The following is a 20,985-nucleotide window of genomic DNA, read 5'->3' on the forward strand; positions in this document are numbered from 1 at the left end:
CCGTAGTAACAAAGAACCCATTGGGGGCTGATTCAAAATTAGATAGATAGATGATAGATAGATAAATGATAGATAGCTAGACAGATGATAGAAGATAGATAGATAGACAGAGATAAATAGAGATAGACAGATAGTAGATGATGATAGATAGATGATAGATAGATGATAGATAGATAGATAGATGATAGATAGATGATAGATAGATAGATAGATAGATAGATGATAGATAGATAGATAGATAGATAGATAGATAGATAGATAGATAGATAGATAGATGATAGATAGATGATAGATAGATGATAGATAGATGATAGATAGATAGATAGATAGATGGATAGATAGATAGATAGATAGATAGATAGATAGATAGATAGATAGATAGATAGATATGGTGCCATATTTAAAAAAGTGAAAATCCGGACACAAAAGTTGTTGAGCTAAAATAGATCATCTGTGGTACTCTCACATAATCTATAAAGGATAGCCCCTGATCAAACTAGTCTGTCCTTAATCCACAAACAGGATCTCACATTGTTCTCCCAAGCAGCCAGGTGTTTGTGAATCTGTACCTGTATTTCTCCCCACACAGGGCAAATTGCAGGTTTGTGATAGAGGCCTCAGCTAGAAAATTGTACGAAGGATTCCCCCTCCAATACCTGACACTGATCTGATTTGAGAGTCCCCAGATACTTGGCTCTTTAAAATATACTGTGAGAGGTCTTGTTTACGAATGTTGTGGTCATTGGGGGTGGATGGATCATTCTGTTTCCAGTTCATGTCAGTTTTGCATGTCTTCATTCAAAATTCTATGCCATCCTCTTTTCGCATTGAACTGCTCGTTTAATCCCCTTGAAATTTTGTGTCAACATATGACTTTTTCTAAATACCTTTTCTCTCAGAAATGGAGGTAGAGGAGATGGGAAATGCTGCCGCTGTGGCACTGCCAAGGGAGACTTTTTCCACCTCGGCAGGGATAAGTAATACATCAAAAAACCTATTGGCAAATGGTTATCACGGTTCTTTGTGTAATATTTGGCTGCAAGGCAAAATTAGACCCTCTCCTGTATTTATTAAAATATGTAAATGAGCATATGAAATATGCATTTTAATGTGCATTTTTGCATGTGTGGAGTGTTGTTGTTTTTTAGTTGAGAATGTCATTGCAAAATTCAGAGAAGTGTGAAATCCGAAGGATTCCAATCTGCCCATGAGTCCAGAAGGTGAGGATAAGATCAGTTCATTTCAGAAATCACAAAGAATGAATTCCTCAAGTGTCCCTGCCTGAATATGTATATGTATACTTTCACCCAGGGCTGCAGTGGCGGCTGGCTCCAGGCTGCCCCTTCCATTCCTGCTTGGCCAGGTTGTCTCATACATACCTGACTTCCCGACTGCTGCGCCTCTGCTACTTACCAGGAGAGAAAGAAGACAGTGGGGAGGTTGGTGTGGTACAAACACACTGGTGAAGCCAACCCAGTGCTTCCTCCCTCCTCCCGCTCCTGGTAAGCTGCAGCAATTCAAGTCAGGAGGTCAAGTGAGTGCCACAGTGCTACCACACCATCTGCTCCTGGACTTCTGATATTTCAAAGTACCTGTCTTCACCACAAAGTTCAGCAAGACACTGAGTCGGAGGCTGTGGAATCACTACCCAAGGAACCCAACTGGCTTCCTGACTCTTAAGCCTGTCACTGGAGACCAGGGAGCCGCTGAACCCAAGATTGGCAGGTGGGGAATCCCTGGACCAGATCCCACAGAGAGCCAAAGTGAGGAACCGTGAGGGCTTCCTTCCTCTGGATCCAAGGAACCAAGTGCCCTCCCCCAAACTACCTCACTGGTCCAGCAGAAGAAGAACCACACCAGGTCATGGAACACAGAAGAAATGCAAGCCACTGTAGTTCTAAAAATGGACTGGGGCCTAGGACACGTGGACAGAGACTCAGGAGGCCTTAGTCCACCGTTAGCTTCCCTCAGAGAAAGTTGCTCAGCCTTGGGTCTACAAGGAGAGGGAATATAGAGGCTTTGGGGGAGCAAGGTGTTTTTAAAGTGACCAATTGTAAAAATGGTCAGTTGTGATGACTGATCTCCCAGGATACTAAGGCCACCTTTTGATCTACACAAAGGATGGGGGATGTGATGAGGATACATAATAATGGAAAGCATAAAGGATGGCATCCGACCCAAACATCTAATCTTTTTTTATCAGACAAATGTTCCTGTATGTGAGAAATTTCCTCCTTTAGATCTATCAGCCCCTCAGGCAATGTTTAAACCATTCTTTTAAAGAGAGTGATCCTTCCAAGTCTTACTAGCAGTTCATTTGATTTTAATAGCACCTGAACTTTGCCTCTGAGAATCCCATAACAGCTGCTGTTGTCCAACTGCTTCCTCCATGTCCAATCCTCTTAAAGCTCTCTGTGGACGCATGTACTTGCTCCCTCTGATGCCGCACAAAGCCTCAGAAAGAATTCAGCTAGCTGGTCTGATTATTTTTAAAGGCAGAACTATAATTTCAGCTCCGCCAGCTCCGTTGTTTTGGAAACACTGGTCGTTCAGCAAGCCAAGAGAAAGGTTGCGCAGAGAGGCCTCGAATGGAATCTCATTTGTTCCAGTGTAATTCAAAATTGGACAGACATCACCGCATGTGATGATAACCCAGGAAGAAATGCCCATGTTTATGAATTGCTATGAACATCTAGGATGTCCTTTTCTTGTGAAAGGGAAATGAACTAGAACTTCCATTATGGAGCAGTTTTTCAGTTCAATATAGTAAAAACTAGTGTATGTAACGGGTCACCAAGCTTTTGGGGGCCAGTGAATTTTGAGGCTACACTCAGGGGTGGCCGGTGTGCTGCCTGCTTGTGCAGGGGGGGGGGGGAGTTTAGAATGAATCCTGGTTTTATTGAGGGTGCTGAAAATTCGCAGATGGGTGGCGATTTGGGAGCTCCCTCATGGAACAGCAGTTCCCAAGCTTGCCTGAGGAGAAGAAATGAAGATGAAGTAAGTATAAGTCTGCAGAGTTGATAAGCTGAAAAGTAATTTTTTTTCAAATTCACCTCAGCCACAAAATTGCAGTACAGCCTCAGGCGAGCACTGTTCTGGGTCCCAAGACACTATGAGTCTATAATAAGAGCGCTGGTTTGGCCTCTGGGGTTGTTGTGACTTGCAAGACAATGTATATGTCATATGAACTCCTAAAAGGTGCTACATGCTGATGCACCACAACCCTGTGCATGTTTACTAAGAAGTAAGGTCCATTTTGTTCAGTAGGGTTGACTCCCAAGTAAATGTGCAACCTTATTATTACTTGAGAGACTTGCTTATCCCTTCTGCACCAAGCAGATTGCTGTGGTCTGCAGGATAGAGGCTCCTACAAGTTCCAAGGATCTCAGTAGCCAGCTCCACAGTAACTCAGAGCAGTGCTTATAGTGTGGTTGCCCCTGTTTTGTGCAATAGAACTGCTGCCAAGACATGACAGGCACCCACTTTCTGCACTTCCTGGAAACCGTGGAAGACATTTTTGTTCCAAGAATTTTCCCCAAATGGATAGCATGGGTGTCCACTTGTTGGCATTTTAGTCATGTTTCAAATATATTTGTTGTTTTCATTTTTGAACTGTTTTAATTACAGTGGTACCTCGGGTTAAGAACTTAATTCATTCCGGAGGTCCGTTCTTAACCTGAAACTGTTCTTAACCAGAGATACCACTTTAGTTAATGGGGCCTCTCACTGCCACCATGCCGCCCCACGATTTCTGTTCTCATCCTGAAGCAAAGTTCTTAACCAGAGGTACTATTTCTGGGTTAGCTGAGTCTGTAACCTGAAGCATATGTAACCTGAAGCATCTGTAACCCGAGGTACAACTGTATTTTATGTGTAAATAGCCTTGAGATGCTGGTTTAGAAGGTAATCATCATCAACAACAATTACTAGAGAGTTGATTCTGACAGAAGAAAGAAAGAGCTGTCCCCAAACCTCCCGATGATTACTCCCAGCAAGTTCATATACACATCAGATAGTATGGGGAAGACCATGTTTCTGACTCCTGATCGACAGGGTAATGGTGAGTGATGGCATCAAAAGCTGCTGAAAGATCAAGGAGAATTAATAGGGTGGCAGTCCCCACCTGCCACCCGTCCTTCCTGAAATACAGGTCATCAATCAATCAAGGTGATCCACAGCGTTCCAGTGGTGAAACCAGGTCTGAAGCCAGACTGAAATGGGTCTAGGTGATTGGCTTCCTCCAAGCAGATGTTTGGAGCTGAACAGCAGCCACCGCCCTCTCAAGCACCTTGCCCAAAGAGGGAATATTAGCACCTGGATTATTGTTGTCACATACTTTCAGGGAGGACTTCTTAAGGAGACAGTGTCTCCTTCATGGCCAGAGACACTATCCTTCTCTCAATGGCACACCCACCTCTCCCTGGACACAGCCAATCATTCCCTCCAGCTATCATGGTGTAGGGAGGGTTGTTGTTTGTTTTTCTGTTTTGGCAGATTTCTCTTGATTCTCGGTGTTGCTAGCCAAAAATGGAGAGATGCCAATCTAATTGCAGGTTCAACAAGCTACTTCTCTATTCCCTGCTGACCTCACAGCACACATTTCAAAGAGAAAACCCAAAGAGTGTTCTCCTATGGCTGACTAACCCAGGGCTTTCTCAAACAAAGGCATGACCTACATCAATCAACAAGAGCAAAGTATGTGAGCACAACCTCGCTGTGTCATTTGACAGCTTAATATTGTGAGCAAACAAGCAGGTGCCTGTCTTTTACACACCATTTACTGGCTTGCAGACAAGCCACATTTGATTTCCCTTGACATTGTTTATGGGGAGAAGGCGTATCCCTGCAGCCTTCAGAATGCAGATGCCGGCCTGCGTTTCTCAGCTCCCTAATTTCTGCTTTATATTTCGTTGGTGGCAGACCAGTGTAGGACAGAGATTTAATTCATTCGATGTTTATTCATGCCAGGACTAGGGAAACCATGGTGCTGTTGGACTCCCAACTCTCAACAGTTCCTCAGCCAGCATGGCCAAAGTTCAGGGCTGATAGTGGCTGTAGTCCAATAGTCTCCCCATCACTATTTTAATATGTTTCCAATCCAGGTGTCAACAAGGAAGCACATCTGTTCATTTCTTTCCACCCTTGTACTTCAAGCAAAGAGCAAGCAAGAGAGGTAGTGTAGTAAGAATTGTTATAAGCCAGATTGGTGTAGTGGTTAGAGTGTTGAACTAGGACCTGGGAGACCAGGGTTCAAATCTCTACTCAGCCATGAAGCTCATCAGGTGATCTTCTTGTAAGTATTAGAAATAATTCATACTTCCTGTAGAATACATATTGGTGCTGCATATATATTTGCCAGGACACACACACACACACACACACGATTGATGTTTGACAGTATTCAGTCCCAACTGAAGCCAACTCTTTTAAATAAATACTCTTGGAGTGTCCTTATTACTAAACCTTTACTGTACCTCTTTTTTATTGAACCCAGCCATTTTGGTCCTCTGAAGGAAACAGATGTACTATTTACATTATTCAGTTTCACTTTGGGTGGTTGAATGTCTTGTTTATACAGCTTAGGTCCAAGATCAACTGAGAACGATGAGAAATGTCTAATCTAAACCATGAATCAGGAGTAGGAAAGGTTTTTTTAAAAAAAGAAACTTTCAATATTCATGGGAAAACAAAATTCTAGCACATGAGAGAACAAATATGAAATGGCTTAGCTGTCAATTATGGGTTTTCTCCCACTGAGTTATGATCTTTTCCTTCCCGCATAAGACGAGGCACCTCGAAATAAGGGTGTGCCAGGGATTTGAAGCAGGGATGCCTACATAGTCTGGTGCCTTTACTTAAATTCTTTCAAAGAGAATCACCTTTGCAGCAAATGTGTCTGCTGATGCTGCTTGGGAGCCCAGTCAAGTCCCAGTCATCCTTGTCACAAGTCATCCTTGTGAAACAAGAGTTTTCCACAGGCATCATTGTGAGCTCTTTGGCAATTGGCATACATGCACCTCTCTCCCACTAGTTGACAGAATGCCTTCTCTTCATGTGCATTGTTGTACATTAGTTTTTCATGCTGCCTTTTGTTGTTCATATATATATATATATATATATATATATATATATATATATATATCTGCTTTAGGTGTTCTCCTTTGGTGTTGACATGTTTGAAGGGAGGGGTTGCTGGGACATGCATGCTAGATGCACCCTGCCCCTGGGACGCCAGTGCAAAAGAGGCTCTCCACTTCAGAAGTTCACCCCCAACTTATAGAGGGCAGCAGAAATAGCGATGGGGGCTCGCAGCCCCATGTATTAATACAGTACCGAAGAGCATCTGAAGAGGGCTCTTATTTTGGACTACATGCAATTATACCTCAGCAGCATCTTTATTTCTGGTTGTTATGGAATAGGCACTGCAAGTGCTCTAAAAATGTGCTGCTTTTCTACGGCTTGAATTGACATATATATCCAACAGCAGAGCTTTAATGCATGTTGTCATTCTTGCCCTATCCTACCCAAAACACTTTGCCCCTCTGCACCAGAATGGCATCCCTGGAAAACCCTCCCTCTTTATTGACGGTTCCCGCCTCTTCCCCCTCGTCTTTCAGCGACAATGAATGCCGTACAAACTGAGCAGAATATCAATAAATGTTTCATCGACCTGAAGCTGAAACACATCCAACGAAATGTTATTTTTAGCTTGTGTGGCGTGCTGGGCTGGAACAATGCAAGCATGGATAAAAAGAGATGGGAACTATTCAGAAGACAAAATGGGAAACGGTTATGCTTTTGGTTATCTTTCAGAGGAAACAAAATGAAGAATATGCATTCATTGGGATATTGGCATGGCCAGGCATCCAAATTTGCCTTCATGTAGGGATGAGGCTTGTGAAATTGCAAAATATCTATGTATCACAATATTTCAAATTGCTGATATAATTGTTTTTAAATGGTGAGGCATTATCTCTGTTTAGCTATACAAGCCAGAACCAAAACAAAGGCATTGCTGGATAAAAATACACTTTGTTACTTCAGTATAGTCCACTTCAGATAGCTGTAAATGAAACTATAATCTGAATCCCTACTCCTCAGTAAGCATTCTGCAGATGGCATCAGGACAACCAACTCCTAAGCAACAGTACTATCTAGTTTCCACCAATGTTTCCACCCCATATCTATTCCTGGCGGGTAGCAAGTGCATAAATGACTGACATTGAAAGAAGGGTAGACCTGTCAATTCTAGAACACTGTTTTCACACACCCTTCTCTAGACCATTTTGGAAGTTTTGCTCATGCATTGTAATGATGAGAAGTGAGCTTCACCCTCCTGGATAGCTCCGACCCCAGAACTGCATGCCTCCCTTTATCCAATATTCACATACCAAGCATAGAAGACTGAAGCCTACCTGTGTAGAGCGATTTGCAGAGATTCCAAGAGTGCTGCACACCAAAGTGAATTCACTTCCTTGCACATCGTTCACACATCAAGCCTGGAACATTTGCAGAGAGATTTCCAGGGGTCCCAAGACTGCTGCCCACCTAAATGAATTCACCTCCTTACTTATATAGGAAGACATCCTTGCCTAATTCATGGAAATCAAGGAAGTGATCACAGTAACACATATGATATTGCAGCAAGGACTACCATCTTTTCCAACTGGCATAGATTGTGAAGTCATTCAGCAGGAACCATATAATGTCTACATTGTACAACACTGAGCATCCCATTAGTACAGGGTCAACATTTCACAGTAATGATAGTAACATAAAAACTTCATCTGTGGCAGCCTTTGGATATAAGCAATAAAGTTTGTATCTAGCAATATTTAGCATTTATCTGCATGCTTGATTGATTGTTTACAATATTTTCTCACCAACCTATCAACAACAAGCTCTCAGATTGGTTTACAAAGTATTTTTGCAATGAAAACATCAACTTTAGTCAGCCAGCATGATCAATGGTCAGGGATTATGGGAGTTGTAGTCCAGCAACATTTGAAGGGCACTATGTCACTTAAAAAGCAGAGACATCACCTTGTCAACAAAGGTCCATATAGCTAAAGCTATGGTTTTCCCAGTAGTGATGTATGGAAGTGAGAGCTGGACCATAAAGAAATCTGATTGCTGAAGAATTGATGCTTTTGAATTATGGTGCTGGAGGAGACTCTTGAGAGTCCCATGGACTGCAAAAAGATCAAACCTCTCCATTCTTAAGGAAATCAGCCCTGAGTGCTCACTGGAAGGACAGATCGTGAAGCCGAGGCTCCAATACTTTGGCCACCTCATGAGAAGAGAAGACTCCCTGGAAAAGACCCTGGTGTTGGAAAAGATTGAGGGCACAAGGAGAAGGGGACGACAGAGGACGAGATGGTTGGATAGTGTTCTCGAAGCTACCAGCATGAGTTTGACCAAACTGCGGGAGGCAGTGGAAGACAGGAGTGCCTGGCGTGCTCTGGTCCATGGGGTCACGAAGAGTCAGACACAACTAAATGACTAAACAACAACAAATGTCACTAGCAACTGATGTGGAGCGGCAGCACTGTGAAGCTATCTTCATGACACCAACTTCACTCCAAGCACACCTGGGACAAAGCAACAGTGAGGTACGGGGTCTACAGTAGGGGAGCCAATCCAGTGCTCCCACTCACAAGTACACAGCCGCAACCTCACCTTGCTCTGCCCCACCACGGGCCTTCCAGGTAAGCCGCAGCAATGCCAGTGTTGGGAGGGGCAGTTTCCCGATGCTGCCCCACCCAAACTCATGTTTTAGTGTATAACGATATTGTAAAGGCTAATTACTTAATCATCAATATAGCTCAGCTGAAGCCAGTAATGAAAACCAAAATAGTACCCCAACTGTGAATAAGGAAATGGCTTCTCCAGCGACTAAAATTGCCAAAACTTATCATGACCCATTTATCTCCATTCATAATCCGATTCAGAAACAAGCCGGGGAGTGTTATGACTTTTGCTATGAATGAAGGCAAATGTTCTTGGAACCCACACATTTCCGAATACACTGTATTTTAAGCAGCAAGACAAGCAAAGAGGTTAAAGGAGATAATGGATGGGCCACAATGAAAGCCATGATCAAGCTCGATGGTTTTCATCTGGAACCCATTGATCTCAGGAAGCATTAGAGGTCCCCAAGTCCATTTTCATCCCTCTGAGTCATCCTCATTAAATTCAAAGGAGCCCAGAACATCTGTGGAACTGTAAATTGAATTTTAACACTCAAATGAACAGCGACCAAATGCAGTCGCCTGTGCCTGATGTAAAGCCGTGGGGGGAAGGGGCGGATGGGAAAGAGTTTGCGGCCTGAAGGAGGGAATTGCCTGAATCAGAAACAGAAATCTGAATTCAGTTAGAAGTGGCAGGCATGGGAGACACCAGATCTGAAATTTAATTTCCAACACCTGACTTGACATGTAGACCTTCATTTCAAATCCCATATCCCCACTGCAGTAATAATTACAGTGGTACCTCAGGTTACAGAAGCTTCAGGTTACACACGCTTCAGGTTAGAGACTCCGCTAACCCAGAAATAGTACCTCGGGTTAAGAACTTTGCTTCAGGATGAGAACAGAAATCGAGTGGTAGCGGTGCAGCGGCAGCGGGAGGCCCCATTAGCTAAAGTGGTACCTCAGGTTAAGAACAGTTTCAGGTTAAGAACAGACCTCCAGAACGAATTAAGTTCTTAACCTGAGGTACCACTCACTATGAACGCCTCCCTTGTTCTCTTATAATGGCAATGGTGCCCACCTGAGAGGTGGCAAATTCCACCTGGGGGCGGTAGCATTGGTGCTAAGGCTATCATGACTACACTTCTAAAGGCATTCACCTGGGAGTAAATGCCACCAAACTAAATTGGGCTTACTTATGTGAAGAGACACCAGACAGTTCCAACAGAAAGAGAAACTGGAGCAGAAGTGGCCAACGTCACTTATATGTCCCACGTCTGCCACAGAAATCAACCCAGCAAATGCAGTCGGTATTCACTGTTGCTGCTGCTTTCAGTCCACAAAGGATCTGTAAGTATCCCCCATTCTCACTTGTGCTTCCTTTGCACTTCCTAGCAACTTCCTAGCAACTGGTATTCAGAGGCAGATCACTTCCGGTACTGGAAGTAATACCTTCCAACCTGCATCCAACACATGCAGCACTGCTTCCTATTCCACCAAAGTTCATCTTCTGCCCAAAATGACATTCGATGTCTCGCTGTCCACAATGGCCAATTTACATTTACTTCACCCTGTTCATTTTGGAGCAAAGGAAATGCAGGGTGGGGGTGTAATCAACTGCTTGTCATTTGCAGACTGAAAGCAACAGCATCACTAAACGCCATAAATGGTTCTCACTGGGTTAGTTTCCGTTACAGACATGGGACAAATAAGTGAACGACAGCAATTTCCACTCCCCATTTCTGTTTTCGTCAGAATGCTCCACAAGTAGCCATTTATTTATTTATTGCTTATCATACATGAGTTTCTCTGATCCACTTTGAAAGCCACCTACATGGGCAGCCATTACTACATCTTGAGTCATTTGAATGAGTTTAACCAATGATGCTTCTGTCTCCTCTAGAAAGAAATACAGAAGTTGAAGAAGCAGCAAGGAGAAGTCTGTTGGAAGGAGAAAGCAGAAACCTCTAGAAGGAACGGCGTGGCCTAGCTGGGGAATGCAGAGAAGGCTGAGTGCAAATACGGGAAAGAGAAAGACACACTTTGCTTTAACGTTTAAGGAAGAAGCTGTAATCTTCAACTAAGTAAAAGCTAAGCCATGCTTTGATACCCATGTGAATGTAAATACTTTGCATATATTCTTCTTTAGCTATAAATTCAGCTTATGAAAATTTTAACCAGTGTATGGACATGGATTTAATTTCAAGAAAAGAGTCAGTATTGCCCATGATTTGATTGCAATTTAGCTACTCTGCCAACACACCCTTTATAGAAAATACAAAGGCAATGACTGCTCCCCGCTTAAAACGGGGGGCACCCTTTGCATGGACGCTCGCAGCCTCTGGAGCGGCTCCATCAGCATAGGCTTGGCTTTGCCTTCCCTCAGGTGGGATACCTGGAGGTCCCCGCCTACCTCAGTCAGTTGTCCAATCCCACCTGGGGGAAGCGTTGCCAAGGAGACCACGCCAGGTAGGGGAGGGATTACCTGCCCACACAATAGAGGGAGGATCTTACCTGGGAATCCTCACTTGGCTCCAGAGCTTCTCCCACCCTACCCACCCTCAGTTAATGCCTTATTTTGCAGGTTAACTTTTCTTCACAGGTTCTGCAGGTTAACGTTTCTTCACAGGTATGCGGGCGCTGCTACGTTAAGGTCGCTGTCAAAGGGCCGGAAAGGAATTTCCCTGCATTGGCAGGTTTCGCCTTTCCTATAGCAAAACGTCACAACTTTGGCGGTATCAGGCCTTGGGCGGAATCCTTTTGTCCATCTTCCTCTTTGCAGCGGCGATACCAGGGTTCCCCGTTAAAGGGGTTTCTGAAGGGAGGCTTTGACCATATGCCGCAAGGTCGTCATTGCTCTCCCCTGCGGCGGCGGCGTTACGGGGGCGGCTATCTCTGCTTGAACATATGTTCTCCAGAGCCGGCCCATCCCCCACACAAACACTGGATAACCCTGATGCTCCCTAGGTCCCCGGCTGGGGACTGGGGAGGGAGAACGGCCAATGCCTGAGCCAAGGTCTACCCACATTTGAAATTTAATAAAGTTGTGGCCAATTTAATCCCATAGTCTTGAGTCGTTATTCCACATGACGGGGGGGACCGCGCGGGATCTGGGGACTCCGCCTGTCCACGCAAAGAATATGCCTTTAAGCTGAAAAGGTGGTTTGCTTATTGAAAGGTAAAGAGCAAGCATGCTTTCAGCTCAGTATAGGTCAAGTCATGCACTATAAATGTCCTTATTTTGTTTTGCTCCTTCTAGAAAAGGAAACTGGGTTTGGGGATTTTATTATTTTTTTTTTGGGTGCATTGCAGGAGATGTTTGCCTAAGGATTATGTCGAAATCAACCTAATTTTCCGTTCCCCTCTCCTGCGTCAATGAATAACAGTTTTCCAAATTAGTGTTTGCTTTGTTTCCTCAGTGAACGATGAAAGTCAAGTAACCCTGAATTTATCAATTTCATCTTGTGGGTTTGCTGCAGACGATTAGCTAGTCTGCTGGTGTTTTCAGAGTAGGCATTCATATATAATCTATGCATGCTTTATTTAATATTTATGAAATAATGACTAGGTATTGTTAAATGCATTAATAAGTTATCTGGGAACATTTTTACAAAATACATTAGGAATAAATTGCTAACAAACAGGACTGTAGCATACAGCAATATTGTATGTAGCAGCCTTTAAAAGAAAGCAGAAGTCAAATTAACATGGGGGAGCTCACCAACTCAGTGGCATAATGAACCTTGGGTACCTCCATTTAAAATGATAATTCACAGTGCTGAGGAGCAGTCCTGTCCAAGAATCTCAAGAGGGGCTCCTCAAGTCACACAGGGTTCTACATCAAGGGAAGTAGTCTACATACAAAGAGTAGGTTTTCCTCTGCAGTCAATCTCTCAAACATATGGGCAGCACATGGAAGAGCCAATGGGGATGTGAAGGCAAGCTCAACCCTACTCTCTCACTAGCAGAATTGTTGACTGTGTCAGGGGAATATCCAGATTGGCCTTATGTCAATCTGTTTCCCTCGGAAGGTTGCAGACTCTCCTTCCTTGGAGGTTCTCAAGCAGAGGTTGGATAGCCATCTGTCATGGATGCTTTAGCTGAGATCCCTGCATTGCAGGGGGTTGAACTAGATGTTCCTTGGGGTCCCTTCCAGCTCTACAGTTCTACAATTCTATGTTTCACTGTGCTGTTAACATGCATCCCAACAGCAACGGCTTCATTGAGTTACTCCAAATATATACATTTGGAGGGGTAGACCCTTGCAGCAGCAACAACAACAACAAAATTATTGTAGCACCTCAAAGACCGTTGCATATATTTTATTTGATGCACACAGCTAAACTAATTCCTCGAGTCTTTCAGCTACGGTGAAGTGGGGATTAATGGTGCTGAAACACACAAATAAACACAAGTGAAAGAATTTCATTTTTTTGTCTTCCACACATGCTGCATGGTCTGCCAAACAAAAGGTGAAATTGAAGAAATGGCAAGGATTCTGCAAGGATGGTTTCTTCCCTCTTTTTTCAGTCTGAGGTCATGTGTAGTGATGAGGAAAGTGGGAAATAGATATGGGCTAACACATCCCCTTAGCCTTTATCCCTGAAACCCCTTTCCTCTAATCCTCAGGATCTTCTAAAACCACCAGGCCAGATGGTGCAGTGATTTTGTCGAGTGCTCCAGTATCCACTAGGGTTTATCACTGAGCAGGTTTCTTTTTATTGATGTCAGATATTTGCCACATACTGGCAGAACCCACTGCTTGTGAACATTTAACTCCACTTGTGGCACGGAGAACAAACCTGCATTCATGTCATATAGAGCTTGCTGATCCTGTGGGCTGAAAAGTTCCTGTGTGTCGTGAAAGCAACAGTCCCTGTGGTGCTGCCCCAGCAGGCTTGCTTGAATTCCTTTCAGAAATGGCACTTAACACTGGCTGCATTCAGATGTGGGACTTATTGCTAACTAATTGTTAGTTTTCCTGGTTGTAATGCTAACACTTCTGCCCTGATTGCTAATATTCCTGTTGCTTTATGGAGGGGCAGCTTTCCCATCGATATACCGCCATGTCATGCTAAATTTCATTCCTACCAGTGGCCATGGTGTTGTCAATTTGCATTTCTTAGTACAGAAAATATTGAACTGATGTGTAGAGATCTTTCCTGTTCTGATTAATTCAAGGGTGTTCTGGAAGTTTTCTTTCTATATGAAAGAAACAGGCAGAAGGTTCTTGTCTGGGTTATTCCTTCTGAGAAGCTAAGTACATCTGGCTTAAAATGGTTCTGTCATCTTTCTGTCAAGGTCATGCTGACTATAAGAAGGAGCCTGGGTCTCAATTGCTTTCTCTTTCTGTCTCATTGTTCTAGTGTGGTGTTCTGTATGCTATAGTGATAAGGTTTAGTCTTACTGTAAGTTTTATTGTAAGTGCTGCAACTGGATTTCTTATGGACAATGCCAATCCTGAATGTATTGGATTTACGACCATTATGCTCATTTGCATTCAGTAGCAGTAAAGCTCTGGTGAATGAAGTACAATTGCCTCTGGTCTATTTTTTCGGAACTCTGCATTGTGTTTAAGTTTTTCCTTCCCCAGCGCAACAGGTGTAACACAACAATGAACACCATTTGGCATGTTGTCGCTCCACACTCTTTCCACTCATGTGCATTTCATGTTCCACCATATAGTATGCCTAACTACTGTCTGAAACTTATTTACCCAAGTTGTGGGTGGGTGACCCATGGAAACACATGGGAAACTTGCAATGCAAAACTCCTGTGTTATTCCAGGTCTCCAGGGTTGCAAATGGATTTTGTATGGAAACAATTAGCACAGAAATGAGTGCTAAACTTCTGCTAGGTTTCCAGAAGTGGCTTTTGCATTGTGTGAAAGATCACACAAAACATGAAAAGCAACAGATGTGGAAACATTAGGAAGACAGGACAGAGTGTTGTCTGAATGGTGTCTTTGTCTCTTGGTTCATGGGCGCTAGCAGCAGCTGATATGGAAAAGCTTGAAGATGCTACTTTTGCTCATCTCCTGAGCATGGCCAGCATGAGACTGCTCTCTTCCAGAAACTGTAGGCCTGCCAAGTGTCGCATCTCATCTAGCATACGCCTGCATCCTTCCTGCTGCTGCAGCCCTATTTCTGCATGAGAGTACCATGCCACTTGCATCTACAGCCGAGGGAAAGGTGCCATAAGTTCTCTGCTGAGAACTGTTAGTTCCAAATGCCTCTTTTCCTATTCTCCAAGCCCTCTTAGCTAAGAGTGAGGGCAGTGACCAATATCATCCTTACCAGTCCCACTTTACACCTGATAGGCTAAATGAGGTCGTGCCAATCCAAAAATGTAAGAATCCTAAGAGAAGAGGGAATTTTGCTCACCAATGAACAGTTTCAGAAGCTGCAGAAATACAGAAAACTATAGGTAAGTAAAATAATGGAGATAGATTTGGACTGATAAAGGACTGCATAAGGAAAAAACTAAGAATATGGGAATGTGTATATTTCTTGTTCTGAATGTATGCTTTCTTTGTGAATTTAATAAAGCATTAAAAAGAGGAGGCGGGGGGAGGAGGAGGAGGAGGAGGAGGAGAATGAAGAAGAAGAAGAAGAAGAAGAAGAAGAAGAAGAAGAAGAAGAAGAAGAAGAAGAAGAAGAAGAAGAAGGGTTTCAGAAGCATCAATGCAGCAGGCTCTAATATAACAGAGCACAAACCCTTTCCAACACGGAATGATCATTAATTCTCCTTATCTGCAGGAGAATGTGGCAAAGAAGACCTAACCATGGGTGGGAGGACAAATGGCAGAGAGACTTTCTCCCTGTCTTCTCCCTAGTTGTGCCTCAACCAAGAGAAGAAAGCCTGCAGTTTTGAAGTATATTTGATGATGCTGAGAACACTGCAGAAAAAGATGCCTGCTCCTCAAAATCTTTTATCTGCACCGTTTCAAAGGCAGAATTTCCATTTCCAAATGCAAACCACCAAAACCAGTAGCCGCAAATACGAGCCTGCACCATTGCTTCCACTTCTTGCCTCGGCTTCCCATTTCTAACTTGAGAAGTGGATTTAGATGGAGCTATATCTTTTTCGTAAAATGTAGGAAGTATGTGCACCGTGGACTATAATTACAGAAGTGGAAGAAGAGGAACTACTTATTTTTGTGGGTTTCTTTATATCGAACTGCTTTTCCCACATCCTCTGCTGTGCAGTAACTATGCCAGCACATTTTTTTTTTCATTTGTGGCAAGAAGCGGAAAGCTCCTGAGGTGCATTGCTTCCTCTAAGCCTTTTGTTTCCATGACAAATGAGAAGTGAAAAGAGATTTCTTCTTCATCAATGGAAGCTGCTCAGGGTGCTACTTAGAAATGAGGGAGAGAGAGAGAGAGAAGGTGGTAAAAGTGGACCGAGCTAAGCAAAGACAGTCCAGATGGAGAGCCATTAACAACAAGAGGACTAGGCCTGTGGACTAAGAGGTTCACTAAATACCTATATCCCATTTTTTAAAAAATCAGCTTCCCCCCCCCAACTTTGAGCTAAGTGTCCAGGATTTAGATGAAAAATAGATGAACTTTTTGAGGGGAAGTTAAAAACTTACTGAAAAACTGGCCTTATTTTATATAAACACGCACACATGCGCAAACACGTGAGCATAAAACTTAAAGGTCTGTGCCAACATTGCCAATCAGGAGAGAACTCTCAGAAAAAGCTTGTCAAATAAAGTTCACCATAAATAACAATTCCAAATCAAACCGAGAGAGCTCAGTCATCACTAATATTCAGTGGACCAGAACTCCTTTGCTACGTTTTATAAACAGACAACATTCATTCAACAGTAAAAAGTAAAGAGACTTTTCTCCTCCACTCACCAATTTAAAGCTGCATTTCTCTGCTGTGTACTGAATCTGTAATATGACCAGCTATCTAAAGGCAGCTTATGCTCTCTCTGTATTGTAGCCCCTCCCTGTTTCGTGATAGACCCAAATTCCACAGGCAAATAAAGGAAAGAGAAATCTACAGAATTTAGGAGAACACCGGGGGGTGGGGGGGTTCTCCAATGGTGGTGATCCAAAATGTTCCAGCAGCACAGAGATCCAACTCTAGCTGTACAGTAGGATAGGATGGGGAACCTGTGGCCCTCCAGATGTTGTGGGATAGCAACTCCATGACCATTGGTCTTGCTGACTGGGCTTGATGAGTGTTGTAGTTGCCCCTTGGGGTCCCTTCCAACTCTGCAATTCTACAATTCTATTATTCTAGCCACCCAGTATCCTGCAACTTAAGCTTTAGTTACCAACGTACAAAAGACAGCAAGAGACCAGGGCCACCTCTTGTATTTACAAGAGGGAGGGAGGGAGGGAGGGAGGGAGGGAGGGAGGGAGGGAAGAAGCCAAGCCCTACATTAAATGTGATAGGTACATTGTTGATGAGTTATATAAAAAGTTGCTATGGCACAAACCATTCCGAAGCTTACAAAAGAGTACTTTTGTAACTACAGGAAAGGAGTGGAAACTTCCTTGGACTTATCCAACAAATATGTGCATTTTTAGACATAACTGGAACCAGGTACAATTTGGAGAGCATCATGTGTGCATGTTCGCCTGGAGAAACAGCCCATGAATCACACAGTCTTACATAAATATTGTCCTTGCAATGCTACCAGTATTGGTCTAGTCTCATGTTTCCAACTATGCAAGGGCTTGCTGCAAAAGCAAGCCACGCACAAGCTAATCCCTCCAGCCAACTTTCCAAGAGAGCTGTGTGTTTGCAGACTGACACAACTCAGAAAGGCTGCAGTAATTATTTCCTATATTCTCTTTCTTTGCCCTGGGTCAGTCTGAGTATTTATCACCACTGCCTCAGCTGTTTTTCACTTGTGGTCTCTGAAACACGCTGTGAGAAGGACTCATCTTACCTCTGTGATAAGAGAATCCTGCTTTCCATGCTCACAAGCTCTGGGGTCCAATCCCTGGTTTCTCCAGGTACAAGGATCTGAAGAAGAAAGACCATCACCTTGGAAAACCACTGCCACTCTGAGAAGACAACAGGCTTAGCAGGTTAGATGGGTGGACTTATAATCCTCCTGATGTTGTTAGACTCTATCAGCCCCAGTCAACATGGCCAATGGCCTGGAATGTAGAGCATCCAGAAGCGTCTTTGGGACCACAGGTTTACCACCCCTGACCTACAAAACCTTCTCAGCTTTAAAACACTAATGGAGAACACAAGGTGAATCTTCCAATGTGGAAAGGATATTTTCTGCTGTGTTTCAAAACAGCATAATTAGCAGGTGGTCCTTTGCCCAATTCCACCAATGCCGCAGTCTTGCTTTAAGCTAAGAGCCATTTGAGCTCAGCTGGGTTTAGTTCCAAATAAATCTGTTTAGAATTAAGTGAAAAGAAATATGCCTATGACCTGTGCTTCTGTTTATCCCCAAGAAATATGTGAGGCTGAATTATAATTCATTTCATTTTTCTACTCTGGAAATGTGTTATGCTGCAGCAACCAATGAACAGAGCCATAAAGGTAAAGGTACCCCTGCCCGTACAGGCCAGTCTTGCCAGACTCTAGGGTTGTGCACTCATCTCACTCTATAGGCCGGGAGCCCTGTCCGCAGACACTTCCGGGTCACGTGGCCAGCGTGACATCGCTGCTCTGGCGAGCCAGAGCCGCACACGGAAACGCCGTTTACCTTCCCACTAGAAAGCGGTCCCTATTTATCTACTTGCACCTGGGGGTGCTTTCGAACTGCTAGGTTGGCAGGAGCTGGGACCGAGCAACGGGAGCTCACCCCGCCGCAGGGATTCGAACTGCCGACCATGCGATCGGCAAGTCCTAGGCGCTGAGGCTTTAACCCACAGCGCCACCCGTGTCCCTGAACAGAGCCATAAAATATACCAAATGCCTCAGGGTTTCTTTGGTGCCTTCAACCATCTTTGATCCCCCATTGCCTCCTGCAATGGCCACCAGAAGCTGTGAGATGCAGCAGCTTAGTATAGCCTAAATGCTGACTGCTTTGATAGCCAATTCCATACCAGGAGATTGAGCTGCAGAGTGGCGCTTAGGAGTCATAGAATCATAGAATTGTAGAGTTGGAAGGGACCACCAGGGTCATCTATAGTCTAACCCCATGCAAGACAGGAATCTTTTGCCCAACATGGGGCTGAAATCCACAACCATGAAATTAAGAGTCTCGTGCTCTACTGACAGCATCTGGTTGTTAGATGATGGGAGAATGTGAGGGCATGTGGACTTATATATGTACACCTTTGCCCCACTTAAGTAACTATTGTACCATTGTCTATGTTAGTGTGTGTTAAATGTATTATAAACCTCCTTGAGAAAATTTGATTTAGGAGATGGGATATCAATACTCCAAAGCAAATATTTTTTAAAAAAAAAAAATACTTTGCAAATCTCAAAAATCCAAATCTGCTGAGGTACAGAACATAGTTCCTAAGACTGTCATGTCCTATTTCTCAAGCATGGCATCCAAATCACAGCCCCCGTTTGAAAATATAAACTATTGCATTTGGCACAAGAGAAACTTTGGAATGCAAGTCATTTTTTGCCTCATATTTTGTCTGCCAAGTCAGCCCATACCTTTTATTTTGGTCTCATACAATTTAGGCTTATATGAGGGTCTGGTTTCAGTTAAGGCTAAATAGATGGCATTGGACAAAAGGCTCAGAGAGGTCTATGAATAATACTGGAAACTGCATCCACTTCCCAATGCCGCAAGCATGTTTAAATACCCAAGCCAAAGTTAATCTTTTGAGTTCCAGGAGATAGGAAAAAGTGGTTATTTTAAACACAAAGGTCTTACATATAAATACATGTGGTATCATTCCCAAAACACTGAGGCAAAGAAAATCATATATGATTCAACCTACCCTTGTGTCTGCATGCATTAACTGTCTCTGAAGACCTTGGTAATTTAAAAGGCAGCTCGGAAAATAAGAGGAAATAATAATAACATTAATCACTTACTGATACCTATCTTGGTGGTATTTGGGGAAACGCAAGGGCAAAATTGGATTCTAAAAGGACTTGAAATGTTCCCTGAGGTGCTTCTACTTTTTTGTGTGTTTATCTTTGGACTTTATTAGAAGCCACTCAGAAATGAAAGATTGCATCCTCAGTTCAAAAAAGAAATGCCCAGGGTTCAGAATTCAAGGTTATGTGAAACGCTGAAAGGGTTGGAAGACAGGTTGTGCTGTGCTTACAACTCCAGTTACTTTGATGGCAGAAAGTGAGGAGGAATTAAAGAACCTTTTATTGAGGGTGAAAGAGGAGAGTGCAAAATATGGTCTGAAGCTCAACATCAAAAAAACGAAGATCATGGCAACTGGTCCCATCACCTCCTGGCAAATAGAAGGGGAAGAAATGGAGGCAGTGAGAGATTTTACTTTCTTGGGCTCCATGATCACTGCAGATGGTGACAGCAGCCGCCTGCTTCTTGGGAGAAAAGCAATGACAAAACTAGACAGCATCTTAAAAAAGCAGAGACATCACCTTGCCAACAAAGGTCCGTATAGTAAAAGCTATGGTTTTCCCAGTAGTGATGTATGGAAGTGAAAGCTGGACCATAAAGAAGGCTGATCGCAGAAGAATTGATGCTTTTGAATTATGGTGCTGGAGGAGACTCTTGAGAGTCCCATGGACTGCAAGAAGATCAAACCTCTCCATTCTTAAGGAAATCAGCCCTGAGTGCTCACTGGAAGGACAGATCATGAAGCTGAGGCTCCAATACTTTGACCACCTCATGAGAAGAGAAGACTCCCTGGAAAAGACCCTGATGTTGGGAAAGATGGATGCTCACTGGAAGGACAGATCATGAAGCTGAGGCTCCAATACTTTGACCACCTCATGAGAAGAGAAGACTCCCTGGAAAAGACCCTGATGTTGGGAAAGATGGAGGGCACAAGGAGAAGGGGACGACAGAGGATGAGATGGTTGGACAGTGTTGTCGAAGCTACCAGCATGAGTTTGACCAAACTGCGGGAGGCAGTGGAAGACAGGAGTGCCTGGCATGCTCTGGTCCATGGGGTCACGAAGAGTCGGACACGACTAAATGACTAAACAACAACATGGCTGAATGAAATGATAAAAGGCAGGGATGGGGAACCAGGCAGCTCCAGGCAGCACGGCCAATGGTCAGGGATGGTGGCAGTTATAGTTCAACAATGTTGAGAGGGACAAAGGTTCCCTTGATCAAGGATTTAGCGCTGGAAAGGAAAACACAAGTGCGAGGGAAATGGGCATCCAATCTTCATGTAAGAAGTCTCTTTAGCATTTG

This window comes from Podarcis muralis, chromosome 3 (assembly GCF_964188315.1).
Source record: "Podarcis muralis chromosome 3, rPodMur119.hap1.1, whole genome shotgun sequence".
Lineage (NCBI taxonomy): Eukaryota > Metazoa > Chordata > Lepidosauria > Squamata > Lacertidae > Podarcis > Podarcis muralis.